Source organism: Protopterus annectens, chromosome 7.part0, assembly GCF_019279795.1.
Source record: "Protopterus annectens isolate FY-2018-M chromosome 7.part0, PAN1.0, whole genome shotgun sequence".
NCBI classification, from domain to species: Eukaryota; Metazoa; Chordata; order Ceratodontiformes; family Protopteridae; genus Protopterus; species Protopterus annectens.
The window spans coordinates 453,729,393-453,743,325 of record NC_056739.1 but is presented as its reverse complement, the minus strand read 5'-3'; the positions used below and the strand labels follow the sequence as shown (position 1 = coordinate 453,743,325).

At 43.3% G+C, this 13,933-nt stretch overlaps 1 protein-coding gene across 1 annotated transcript in view; it reads left to right on the top strand.

The window, feature by feature from the left end:
* The window catches only part of GPS2 (G protein pathway suppressor 2), a 1,799,357-nt gene that overhangs the window by 1,643,446 nt on the left and 141,978 nt on the right, over positions 1–13,933 (top strand). The window lies entirely within an intron of this gene.

Here is a 13,933-nt window from a genome sequence, read left to right as displayed (position 1 = left end):
TGCAGTTTCATATTCAGCCAGCCTTTGATTTCTTTCAGCCTCTGGGTTTGGCAGTTCTGTCATCTTATCTGAATATCTGTTCAAAGCTTCTTCCATTTTTTTTCCAGATTTTTATTTTTTGTGTTGATATACTCCATCAGTGTTTCATTTATTTTAACCAGGTCTGTGTGCAGCTGCTTTATACTAGGTTACCAGAAGTCATGTATGGAACTTGTACTGCTTCTTTCTGAACAACTTTAGTACTTTTCCCATTCTGTGTTTTTTTCCTCAACTTTTGTAGCTGATTTTCCTCCAGGTCCTTCATATTTCTTTTTTTCCTGGCATATAGGCAGTGCACTTACTAGTCAGTTATTGAATTTACCCCAAGATTTAGGTCCACTGTCTTTCTCTAAGATTCTGTTTTCAGACTGGGAGAGAGAGAATTAAGTTGTTACTCAGTGTGCAGCCATCTAGAAAGTCCCTTGATGTGCTTTGTTGCTGTCAGAAGGTTAAGAAGCGGAGTCCCCATTCAGCTTGCTGGCTTGCGTTCTGTTGATTAAACTGTTTGCTTTCCTCCATGGCCTGTTTTGCATCTAAACATGTATTTGACCCCCCAGACAGAGTGTTAACTCGGGTGAGGTAAAAGGCCAGCTGCCCTGGGTGCAGGCTCACATGGGGTGTGATCAGCAGATGCCAAGGGTTTAGTAGTGCAGTAGCAGCACTAATTTCTAAAGCTCCAAGGAGACTGCTGCTTCAAAAATGATTGCTGATGAAATGTTTGCAGTCACAGCTGAAGCTCTTTTTTTGTGTGGTAGTTTAACTGTAACAAACCACTTGAAGGGGGTTCCAGGTTGGCTAGCTACAAATGTTCTGCTTCCAGCAAACAATATTCTGAAGACAGCTAGCTACAGCAACATCTCACACCTGCCTGCCAAGATTTTTGAGTGGATAAGCTTGCTCCTTTTGCTTGGTGTACAACAAATAGTCACTTTCAACAAATACTCTAAATTCTGTCAGGATATAAATATTTTTACTGTAACAGGTGGTGTTATGATAGGGATTAAAGATAGCTGCGAGACCTGTGATTATTACATGTTCAGTGATAACACCAATACTATAGACTGTGTAACTGACACTAAAGACAACCCTGGAACACACAATTGTTTGAGTGTGTAGATCACCAAACTCAAGTGCAGATGACCTAGAATAATTCATACATTTCTTACATGAAGCACAGGAGGGAACAGTAATATTAGCTGTGGACTTAAATTTACTGGAAACATACTGGAATAATATTGATTCAACAACATTAATAAGGAAATTATTCACAGAGTATAGTCAGGAACAACGGTTGCTTCAGATTGTAAAAAAACCTACCAGGGGTCGGAACATACTAGATGTTTGTGTTTCCAAAGAAATTACTGTAACTTCAAAACAGGTTTTACCACCGTTGATGTGCAGTGATCATGGGGTTATTAGGGTTAATTTGTCGCTAGATTCTGCCAAACTGAAATCTAAACCAGTGCACATAAGGTTAATTACAGATTATATGGAAGCAAAACTGTCACTGTGTAAAGCTAACTGGAGTGAGGTGTTCAGTGGAAAAACTGCAAATGGAATGTGGAAAGTTTTGAAAGAGAAATATTTTGAGTATAAAAAGTAAAAAAAATGTTTAACATCAGGATCTAGGCATACAACATCAGGGGGATGTATTTCCAGAACAACAAATATATCTGATTAAGGTTAGAGACAAAAATATAAGAAGTAGAAGAGAGGTCTAACCAACTTTGAAAAGTGAAATAAGCTGGAAAAAGTGTGAGACAAGATCAAGAATAATTTGAAGAAAATTTATATAAAGATATTGAGCATAATAGGAAACCCTTTTATAGATGCATAAGATGTGGAAGGAATAGAGAGACACAAATTGATAGTGTGTGGCGATTCTAAAATTTATTCTCTGAGACAGATTATAGATATATTTACAAAATCTTATGCAAAGCAGTTTGGCTCCACAAAAGGGGGGTGATAAGTTGTCCTAGTGACATCCAGGTAACCCCAGATACTGGAATCAAATTAGATTATATCGAAAAAGAACTACAACAACTAGATTCAAACAAAGTGCAGGGAGGAGATGGAATTAGTAACAATGACCTGAGAACACTTCAGCAAGAACCTACACTACCGTTATATCTATTATTCACTAGGTCATATAAATATGGGGAGATTCCTCAAGATTGGAGACATGCTTATTAAACCTGTCTTTAAGAGAAAATGGAGGAGGACAAACCCAGAATCATATAGACCCTTAAGTCTACTTTTATGTTGTGGAAAATTAATAGCAAAGGTAATATTGGATAAGTTTGTCAGAACTGGATAGGTTGGGACTAGAAACCTTATATCAGCATGCATATGTTGATCTATTACCACCTGTAACATGATGTTCTATAACAGCTATGAAAGAACTGTACTGTGATGTAATTGATATAGACTTCAGCATTTGCCAGGGTCATACACAAAACACTGATCAGTAAATTACTGCAACTAGATATTGATGTACTCTTGATAAGATGGATAGCTGCATGGCTTGCAAATAGGACATGACAAGTACCATACAGCAACTGGACAGGTGAAATCCTTGGTTAGTCAGGGTGTCCCACAGGACTCTGTCCTAGGCCCTTACTTGTTTAAATTGTATCTTTCAGACCTAACTTTTTCATTTGAGGTGCTCTACAGTCTATATGCAGATGACCTGAAACTGGGTAAACTGATAACAAGTGTTACGGATGAGACATGTCTGCAAAATAACTTGACTAAATTGACCATTTGGGCACAGGAGAATATGCTGATAAATACACAAAAACTAAGCTTATGAGATTTGGAGACATAAACTGGAAGGTGAATATTTAATATAGTACACAGTGATCGAAAGTGTAGACTCATTTAAGGACCTGGGTATATGGGTAGATCCAGCTATGAGTTTCTAATCGTATCAACCAACTGGTTAATGATAGTTATAGAACCGTAGGTTGTATAAAAAGATTTATAAAGTGTAGAAAATTAAAAATGATGAAGTCATTGTTAGTTACATTAGACCCAAACTTGAGTGTGGAATAACAGTGTGGAAAGCCTATAAGAAGACAAGCATGAGTAAACTGGAAAGAGCACAACGGAAATGTATTAGCGGCATCCATGGATTTGAAAATCTAAGTTATGAAAGACTAAAATATCTGAACTTGTAGAGTGTCTCTTACAGATATCCCCAAGAGGCGATCTTATTCAGGTATATAGGGCATTTAGGGACAACAACCTCTGGGAATGTTTGGGGGTTATCAAAAAGTACTAGAGAATTATCAGGAAACCTATGTAGGATACTTTTGTAGGGATGAGAAGTGTACTAATTGGTTCTCTGACAGAGTAGCTGATGCATGGAACAGACTAACAAATTACCTTAAAGCAAGCACTAGTTTAGATATTTTTAAGAACAGCCTGGACACTTATTATGGGAACAAGTGTTTTGGTATATTGGCAAACTAGAAGGGCATTTATGCCCATGCTTGAAATATTTGTATGTATATATGTAAGTAAATGCTGTGGTACTTCCAGTTTTTAATAGCTTTCCGTTCTGCTACAGTTTTGTCAGGAGCAGCTCTTTACTTAGAAGGCATGCTTGGCTTAATGAACAAAACTTGCCAGAATCATGTTAATGCTAAATTACTGGATGCACCCTTAAACTAAGAACGCCTTTTTTGGCAACAAAGCAGAAGTTGTTCTCAAAAGGATGGAGGAAAAAGCTAAATCTATGCAAACTGTTGAAGATTTCTTACAAGTACAGCCTCCTAGAGTCAGTAGGCATTGACCTTCAAAGAACTGGTCTTTTCCAGTCCCTTCCAGGCTTTCTCAGTCCAAACCCAGGAGCAGCAGACCACCAAGACTTCAGGCTCAGGCTATGCACAGATCTAAGCAGTGGGCGGCTCCCACTTCCAAAGTATGGAGTAGTAAGCCACCACCCTATGGAAAAATGGCACAAGGACTTATCCATAAATCTTCCAAGCCCTGCTCAACTACCTGCTCCCTTAAGAAAGCTTGTCCTGCATGCAAAAAACTGGGAACTCATTACCCAGGACAAATGGGTTTTAAACTGTCTCCCTAGGATACAGATTCTACTTCCACTCATTACCAACCCCAAGTGGATGGCCAGACCTCCCTCCAAATCGGTGGGCGGAGGCCAAAAACAAATGCTCTCTCTCCTAAGTATCAGGGCTATTCAGCCTGTCACAGCAGAACAAAGGGGACAAGGTTTTTATTCAAGACTGTTCCTGGTTCCCAGAAAAGAAAACTCCTGGCGTCCTATCCTGAACCTGTCTATTCTCAACACCTTTCTGGTGGTTCCGAAATTCAAAATGCTAACTCTTCAAGAGCTTCCTATGCTAGCTAAGGATGCCTGGCTGGCAACCCTAGACTTGAGAAGCTTACCTGCACATCTCAATAAGGGAATCCTGCAGACAATACCTATGTTTCAGGGCAGGCTCCATGCACTATCAGTTCTCTGCACTTCCCTTTGGCTTATCTACTAGGCCCAGGGTATTCACAAAGTGCCTAGCTCCAGCCATTGCATTTTGCAGGCAGAGAAATATTCAGATTTACCCATACTTGGACCAATTGCCTGATTCAGGCAGAAAGTCAGGACTTGCTGTTAAAACACCTGGCATTTGTAAAGAGACTTTTAACCTTACTGGAGTATACCATCAATGAGAAGAAATCTCACCTAGTACCTCGCCAACAATTTGTATTTCTGGGAGCAAGCTTGAACGCAACTTCCCAGATGACATTCCTCTCTCCAGAGAAACAAGTGTATTTGACAACCTACTGGCCACAAAAATCCAGCTCTCTGCAAGGAAAATTCTGCAAGTCCTAGGGTTCATGGCCTCTTGCATTCTGTTAATTCCATATGCAAGACTGCATATGAGGAAACTTCAGTGGTATCTAAAGAGTCTATGGTATCAACATTCTCAGGACCTAGAAACAATTATTCCTATCATTCCTTGTCTAAGGGCAGAGTTCCTTTGGTGGGCAGAGGCCTACTACCACAACAAGGGACTCCCTTTCACTCTACCCCCTGCCACCCAAACCCTAACAACAGACTCATCTGACTGCATGGGGGGGGGGAGGGGCTCACATGGCAGGACAGTGCATTCAGGGCAAATGAAACCCAAAACAGATGCACTTGCATATCAATCAAAAAGAAATGTTAGCTGTACAGAATGCTCAGACAGCCTTCAAAGACCTTATTCTTCCAGGACAACTATTGGTAAAGACAGACAACGCCACAGTTATGTGGTACATAAGCAGGGGGGGGGACCCATTCCTACCAACTCTGCAGACCAGCTATGGCTCTATGGAACACAGCCTTGAACTACCAAGTGAAACCTACAAGCTCAATTCCTGCCAGGCAAACTAAATTCACTGGCAGATGACTTAAGCAGGAATCTCATAGACCTACACGAATGGAAACTGGAACCCAAAATATTCAAACTCTTGAACAAATGGGGGACACCAGAGGGGTAGACCTGTTTGCTTTCCCTCAGAACTACCAATTGAACAAATTCTGCACCAGAACCCCCCACAGTCAAGCTTAGAAAGTGGATGCCCTGTCTTTTACCTGGGAAAGCTTCTCAATTTATGCCTTTCCTCCTCTGTCTCTCCTCTTGAAGGTTCTACTAAAAATCAAACAGGACAAACCAAGGACTATACTGATTGCCCCAGACTGGCCACGCCAACACTGGTATCCCCTTTTGCGCAGTCGACAGTGCGACAACTGTGACACCTGCCTCAGACCCTCTCCCTGCTGTCCCCGCAGGCGGACCAGATTCTGCACCCTCATGCTTCAAACCCTGAACTTTACAGCCTGGTTAATTCTCTGAGCTCACCCCTGGCAACCCTCAGTAAGCGGGTCATTCTTGAGGCAAGGAGGCCTAGTTACTAGAAAATCCTATTCAGAAATGTGGAAAAGCTACTGTTACTGGAACCAGGCTTAGGGAAGGGGCACAACTGTGCCCAGCTTACCCCATATTCCAGATTATTTAACAAAAATGCTCCAGAAGGGCCTATCTTTCTCGTCAATTAAGATTCATGCCTCTGCCATTTCAGCACATTATAATACTGAGCCACCCCTCTTCTCTCATTCCATGCTAAAACAATTCCTTAGAGGGGCCAAAAATGTAAGGCCCCCCAGAAGACCTCCCACTCCAGCCTGAGACCTTAACTTTGTATTGGAACCCCCCCCCCCCCTTTGAACCAGCTGCTACAGCAGAGCTGAAATTTCTTTCTTGGAAAACAGCCTTACTTCTAGCCATCACTTCAGCAAGAAGAGTGTCTGAACTGCAGGCCCTCATGGCAGTGGAACCCTTCATTATCTTCCATGTGACCAGGGTTTCCGTTAGGACTAATCCATCCTTTATGCCCAAGATGGTGTCTAGTGTGGCTCTAAACCAGTCCAGTCATTTGCCTACTTTTTTCCCTAATCCACAAAATAAGGGGGAAAGGATACTGCATTCTCTGGATGTGCACCGACAGCTTAGGTTTGGACAGAACTAAACCTCTCAGAATATCTGACCAGCTGCTAGTTAGTTTTGCTGCAGGGGCAGAGGGGAATGCCATTTCAAAACAAACCATTTCCAATGGCTAGCCTATTGCATCAATTTCTGCTACAAGCACCATGGAAAACCTACCTCACAGGGGATAAGATCACATTCCACCAGGGCTGCATCTACCTCTACAGCATTTCTCAGAGGAGTCCCTACCAGAGACATCCTGGAAGCTGCTACCTGGAGCTGTGTACATACTTTCACCAAGCATTACCACCTGCCTATCTTTTCTAAATCCAGAGCTAGATTTGCCACATCAGTCTTACAGGGCCTGATTGCTAGCCCCAATGCTCTTTAACTGCCTCCACCCTTCCTTAGCTTTGGGAATCAACCCAAATGTGATAACTGCAACAGTGAAACATGAAGAACATAGTACAGTTGTGTACACTTAACATAAATATAGATGTTTGAGTGTATTCACTGTTGCAGTCCTGGTTACCCTCCCTCCAGCCCCATGACGTCTCTTGACTCTACCTTTCCTCCTTGTTTGGCATATATTATAGCTTGTGTATTTGCTTTTTGCTGGGGGTGTTCCATACCATACATTTGCTTCCTGTTGTGGGGGCACCTGACATCTGGGGCAAGAAAAACTGATATAATGACGTCTGCTGCATGTTTTATACCCCTGACGACCTCACGTCATGGAAGAATCAACAGCGCCTGACGTAGAAATCTGAAGACTCTGGTATTCTGGCCGGCTGAGGGCTACCTGCAGGCAAATAACCCAAATGTGATGACTGCAACAGTGAATACACTTGAGCATCTACATTTATGGTAAGTGTAAACAACTGTACTTTTTGTCAGGAGCAGCTCTTTTACTAGTATGATTTTATGTATCTTTACTAGTCTAGGTTTTGGCTACTTCATGATGACCAAATTAGGAGCATACAGTGTAACCTCTCAGTTAAGAAGTATTATTGTGGAACAGCAGTCCAATTGCTTATCTGTAAATTCATAAAATTAATGCAATCTGTTCCTTCAGATTTCTCTGTTGTAGCAAAAGCTGTTGGGTTTTCACTGTATGCGCTGTATTCTAATTCTACTATTTTGTTGAGCATTTGATGTTCTTAGTGTTTCACTGTTGCAGTCATCACCTGTGGGTTATCTCTGCTGTGAGGCCAGCCTGAATACCAGTCAATGTTTTTGTGTGTCGGCTGTAGTCTGACGTCAGGTCGGAAGTGTTACAACGCTAGGCAGCCAACGTCATTACCCCAGTCTTTATTGTTGTGGTGCCCGTAACAGAAGCAGTTTGCACAAGTGCCAGTCAGTCGCTACGAGAGTTTGATTTTCAGCTGAAAACTTCTAAAGCTAAGTACCCTGTTGTGGACCCTTTTTTCTTGCACTAGCAGATGTCTGAAAAAGTTAACAATTGTCTTGCCTGTGGAAAGCAGATCCCACACAGAGACTTCCATTCTTACGGTGTCACTTGCTTAGGCCCAGACTACGATGTTGGTTCTGTCCCCTCTTTAATGCAAGAAACGTTCGCCATAGAGCTCTTATTGTAGACAGTTATTTTCGTGTTTTGCATTCCGATATGGCATCTGTCAGCCAACAATCTGTAGACGTACCAAAAAAAACGCAGAGGTAAAGATCGAGACAGGCCAGACAAGGCTAAATCCTCCGAAGTTGCTACCGCTAAGCAAGTAGTCAGATGTTCTTCATGTTTCACTGTTGCACTCATTACATTTGGGTTATCTGGTTTGCAGTAGCCCTCAGTCAGCCTGAATTACAAAGTTTTGGGTCTTGCGTCGGTTGCTGTCCGTTCTTCCATGACATCAGGTCGTCATTGGTATAAAACATGCAGCCGATGCCATTACATCAGTCTTTCTTGCTGTGCAGTGCCTGAAGCCGAAGCAGTTCGCAAGTGCCGGTCGGATGACTCCTGAAATTTTCATTTTCTAGTTCCAGTACCGAAGTCTTCAACTAAAGCTAAGTACCCCGTTGAGGAAACTTTTTCTTTCTCCTTACCGATGTCAGTAAAAGTTAATAATTGCATTACCTGTGGAAAGCAAATACCTCACAAAGATTTTCATTCGTACTGTATTCCTTGCCTAGGCCCTGACCACGATGTACCTTGCTCTAGGTTTTGTGCTTTATTTAAACCGCACTATCCGTCGTCGGTATATCTTCGCCTCTAAATATTTCGGTTCTCATTTTAATTATCCAGTGATGTCGTCAGTTAGCCTTCCGACTACCGGGATTCTGAAAAAACGTAAAGATAGACAGGCCGCCGAGTTCCAAAACTGCCGACGACTCTTCTCCTAAGCCAGTCGCTGGTACTCAGTGAGGTGCTTTCGCAACCCCCAATACCCGCTACTTCTGACTCGCAGGCCTCTACCAAGACCCATTCGGAGTCCGGTATGCCACGAGATGCTTCAACTGTGGAACCCGCGGATGTCTCTACTTTGGATGGGTCCGGAGCCACTGTGCAGGCACCGGCTTCTGAGGGTGTATTCAGGCCTACAGACTTACATATTAAACTGACACCTCCGTCTTCATTTAGGCCAAAATGTCGAACTATGCCTAAGAAACCGACTCCCAGACCTCATGCTCAGACCTCTAGGCCTAAAAAACAAATGGTAAGAATGACTGAAGATCTTATAACAATAATCAGGGGAAGCCAACCCCTCCCCCCCTTCTAAGCGACCTAGGGCTGAAGTTGTTTATGAATCCTCTGACCAGGATTTTGATTTTTATGATTCTTCTGATGATCTGGATTTGCCCTTATCTGCTTATGAGGATTCTGATGCAGAGGACTCTATTCCCTCTGCTTCTCCTCCTGTGGATTTTTCTTTTGGTGAAACCTTGCATACTGTACGGGAACATTTCCTCTGGGAAAGCCAGGATTTCTCGGATTCTAAAAAGAGGCTTAGGGATTTCTTACTCCTGCCTCAGCATAGGCCTTTAGCTATACCTCCTGTACTGGACATTGTTGATAATGCCTTTTCAGAATCTGGTTTGGCTCCTGATTCTTTGCCTCCTGCTCCCAGAAAACCTGACAGATATTACAGGGATGTTCATCGTGTTACACTGCTGCAGTCATTACACTCTGGTTATCCTGCCGTCAGGCGGTTCCCCAGTCGGCCTGAGTTCCAAAGTCTTGGTCCGGCGTCGGTTGCTGTCGCCTCCTCCCTGACGTCAGTGCGACAGGGGTATATAAGATGCAGCCAATGCCATTTTCTTCAGTCTTTCTTGCCGCACGGTATCCGAAGCAAAAGCAGTTCGCAAGTGCCGGTCAGCCGTCTCCTGAGATTTTCATTCCGAATCCAGAAACAAAGTCTTCTACAAAGCTAAGTATCCCGTTGGGGAAACTTTTTCTTGCCTCAGACCGATGTCAGTAAAAGTTAATAACTGTATTTCTTGTGGGAAGCAAATACCTCATAAGGATTTCCATTCTTATTGTATCCCATGCCTTGGCCCAGACCACAATGTCACAGGTTGTCAGTTTTGTGCTAGGTTTAACAAGCGCATTATTAAACGTTGGTTTGATTTTGCCTGACATTATTTTGGTAGAAAATTCAATTATACCATGCCATTGGAACTTCCAACGACCGGAACACACAAAAAGCGCAAAGACAAGGATAGGCATCCGAGGCCTAAAACTGACGACGAAGCCTCTTCTAGGCCAGTCGCTGGTTCTCCGGTTTTCAGCGAGGTGCACTCGCAGCCCCTGACTATCGCTTCTGTAGAACCACAGACCGCCTCTGACTCCCACGTGGAGATGGCTGGGCCTTCAGATGCACAAGTTATTCAGCCTACCGAGACAAACCTTCCAGAGGGATCCAGAGTAGCTGAGCAACCCACAGCTTCAGAGGGTGCCTTCAGACCTACTCAGTTAAGCATTAAACCCTCAGCTAAGTCTAAGCCTCCTTTAAAAACAAACAAATACAGCATTCTCCAGGACAGGCCTCCATGCCTAAGAAAGAAATGCTCAAAATGGCCGAAGACCTAATCACTCTGATCTTGATAAAAGGCCTAGACAGGATGCAGACTATGACTCATCCGACCAGGTGTCCATTTCTTCTGATTCATCCTCAGACCTAGGATACTCTCTACCCCCTTATGAGGATTCTGAGGCTGAGGTATCAATTCCATCAGCCTCACCGTCTGAGGACTACTCCTTTGGGGAAACCCTACATACCATGAGGGAGCATTTCCACTGGGAAGGCCAGGATTACTCAGAATCCAAGAAAAGGCTGCGACTTCCTTTTATTACCTCAACACAGACCCCTTGCTATTCCACCAGTGTTAGATATTGTGGATGATGTGCATACTGAATCCAGCTTAAATCCCGATTCCTTACCTCCAGCCCCTGTTAAACCTGGCAGATACTACAGAGTCCCTGACTCACATAAATTTCTGTATAAAAGCCCTGTAGCTGACCCTGAAACTATTTTTCAGGGACCCAAAGGAGTTAAGGCCTCATCAGCCAAGAATCCAGTCCCCTCTGACAGAGATTCCAGAGCACTAGACAGATGGGGAAAGAAAGTATATACGTCTGCAACTTTAGCAATGAGAGCCTTAAATTGCCAGTTTCACATGCTAAAATATCAGCAATTTTTACTGTCTCAGTTAAAACAGAAAATGCTTCCAGAAATAGATCCTCCTAATTTTAAAGAAATGCAGGATTTATTGCATGCAGCTGAACAAGTGGGAAAGCATACTTTGCAATGTGGTTTTGATTCTCTAGAGGCCTCCTGCAGAGCAGCAGTTACAGGCTCTGTCATTAGAAGACATGTTTGGTTAAAAGAACATGCGTTACCAGATCACGTTAAAGCAAAATTATTGGATGCACCTTTGCAGCAGGATGTGTTATTTGGAGTCGGGGCAGAAGAGGTATTAAAGAAAATGGAGGTTAAGGCAAAATCTATGCAAACGGTGAAAGATTTCTTACAGGTTCAGCCTCCTAGATTTAGCAGAAACTGGCCAACTAAGAATTGGTCCTTTCCAGTTACAGACAGACCTCAAAGGGGAAGATACAGACGTCCAAGAGGTAGAAGTCAAACACAAGGTCCTTATAGGCCTCGACAATGAGTTGCATTGGCAAATTATCACCAAAGACAAATGGGTTCTCAACATTGTATTTCAAGGTTACAGGTTCCACTTTCACACACTGCCAAGGTTAAAAGGAATGCCAAATCTGCCACCAAATCAATGGGCAGAGGCTCAAAAACAAATTACAGCACTCATGGATATGAGAGCTATTCAAAAGGTACCATCACAGGAGCAAGGGCAAGGATTTTACTCGAGACTTTTTCTGGTACCCAGAAAGGACAAAGCCTGGAGGCCCATTCTGGATCTTTCATCTCTAAACACTTACCTGGATGCTCCGAAATTCAAAATGTTGACATTACAGCAGCTTCTTCCCATGCTCGGCAAGAAAGCTTGGCTCGTGACTTTGGAACTCAAAGAGGCATACCTGCATGCCCCTATCAGACAAAACTGCAGAAGATGCCTCATATTCATAGTTGGTTCAATGTACTACCAATTCTCTGCACTGCCCTTTGGCTTATCCACTGCGCCCTGGGTCTTCACAAAGTGCCTGGCACCAGTAATTGCATTTTGCAGACAGAAAGGAATTCAAATTTATCCGTACCTGGACGACTGCCTGATTCAAGCAGAGAGCAAGGACATTCTTCTACAGCATCTGGCGTTTATAAAAAAGTTACTAAGTTGCCTGGGGTACACAGTAAACGAAAAGAAATCAAAACTAGTGCCCTCACGAGATTATATTCTTGGGTGCCAGCTTGAACACAATGGCCCAGATGGCTTGTCTCACGCCAGACAAGCAAAGACAACTGACTCAATACTTTCAATTGATGGCAGCAAAGACCCAACTCCCTGCAAGAAAAATTCTGCAGGCCTTGGGTTACATGGCATCCTGCATACTACTAATTCCATATGCCAAACTGCATATCAGGAAACTACAATGGTACCTAAAGAATGTATGGTCTCAACACTGTCAAAGTTCGGAAACAGTTATACCACTAATCCCATGCCTTCAACAGGAGTTTCAATGGTGGGCTCAAGCTGGTCACCTCAACAAGGGACAGCCTTTCACTCATCCCACAGCCAGGCAAACACTGACAACAGATGCATCGGATTACGCCTGGGGGGCACACATGGCAGGCAAATGTATTCAGGGCACGTGGCCCGCAGAACAAAGGCGTCTTCACATCAATCAAAAAGAGATGCTAGCTGTACAAAATGTCCTTATAGCTTTCAAGGACCTGCTGCATCCAGGACAACTATTGATAAAGACAAACAACACCACAGTTATGGGGTACATAAACAAGCAAGGGGGCACTCACTCCTACCCCCTATGCAGACAAGCCATGACCTTGTGGAACACCGCTATAAACCTTCAAGTTCATCTGCAAGCACAATTCCTGTCAGGAGAGAAACACACTGGTAGACTTCTTAAGCAGAAACATCATGGATCCCCATGAATGGGAATTAAATCCACAAATATTCAGAATGATAACACAGAAATGGTGGAGCCCGGACATAGATCTGTTTGCATCCCCAATAAACTGCTAGCTACAAAAATTCTGCACAAGGAGTTACAATCCACAAGCATGGAAAGTGGATGCCCTCTCATTCAGCTGGGAGAACCTACAAGTATACGCTTTCCCACCACTACCTCTCCTGCCAAAGGTACTCATAAAAGCCAGGCAAGAAGAGCCAAAGATGATCCTGATTGCACCAGACTGGTCATGCCAGCAGCTAGTACCCAGTCTTAAGGAGCTTAACACAAGAACCACCCTGGATTTTGCCGCACATCCCACATCTGCTGACTCAGCACAACAATCAAATACTACACAGCCAGCTAAAGACCTTAAACCTAGCTGCATGGAAGATTCCTTAGTCAAGCAAGCAATGCCTCTCTCCAAAGCTGTTATGGATGTCATTCTGGAGGCCAGAAGGCCAAGTACCAGGAAAGCCTATTTGGATAAATCGAAGAGACTCTGTGCCTGGAACCAAGCTCACAGCCTTGACCTGCTTGTCCCAAACATTCCTCAGATACTACAGTACTTAACTGAGATGCCGGACAAAGGCCTGTCCTTCTCATCCATCAAGATCCATGCCTCTGCCATCTCTGCTCATTACAACACGGATCCACCAATTTTCTCTAATCCTCTGTTAAAACAGTACCTCAGAGGGGCTAAAAACATAAGATCGCCCCGTAGAGCACCTACTCCAACTTTGGACCTCAACTTTGTTGTGGAAAAACTAACTTTACCTCCTTTTGAGCCAGCTAACACAGCAGAATTAAAATATATCTCTTGGAAGACTGCTCTGCTCCTGGC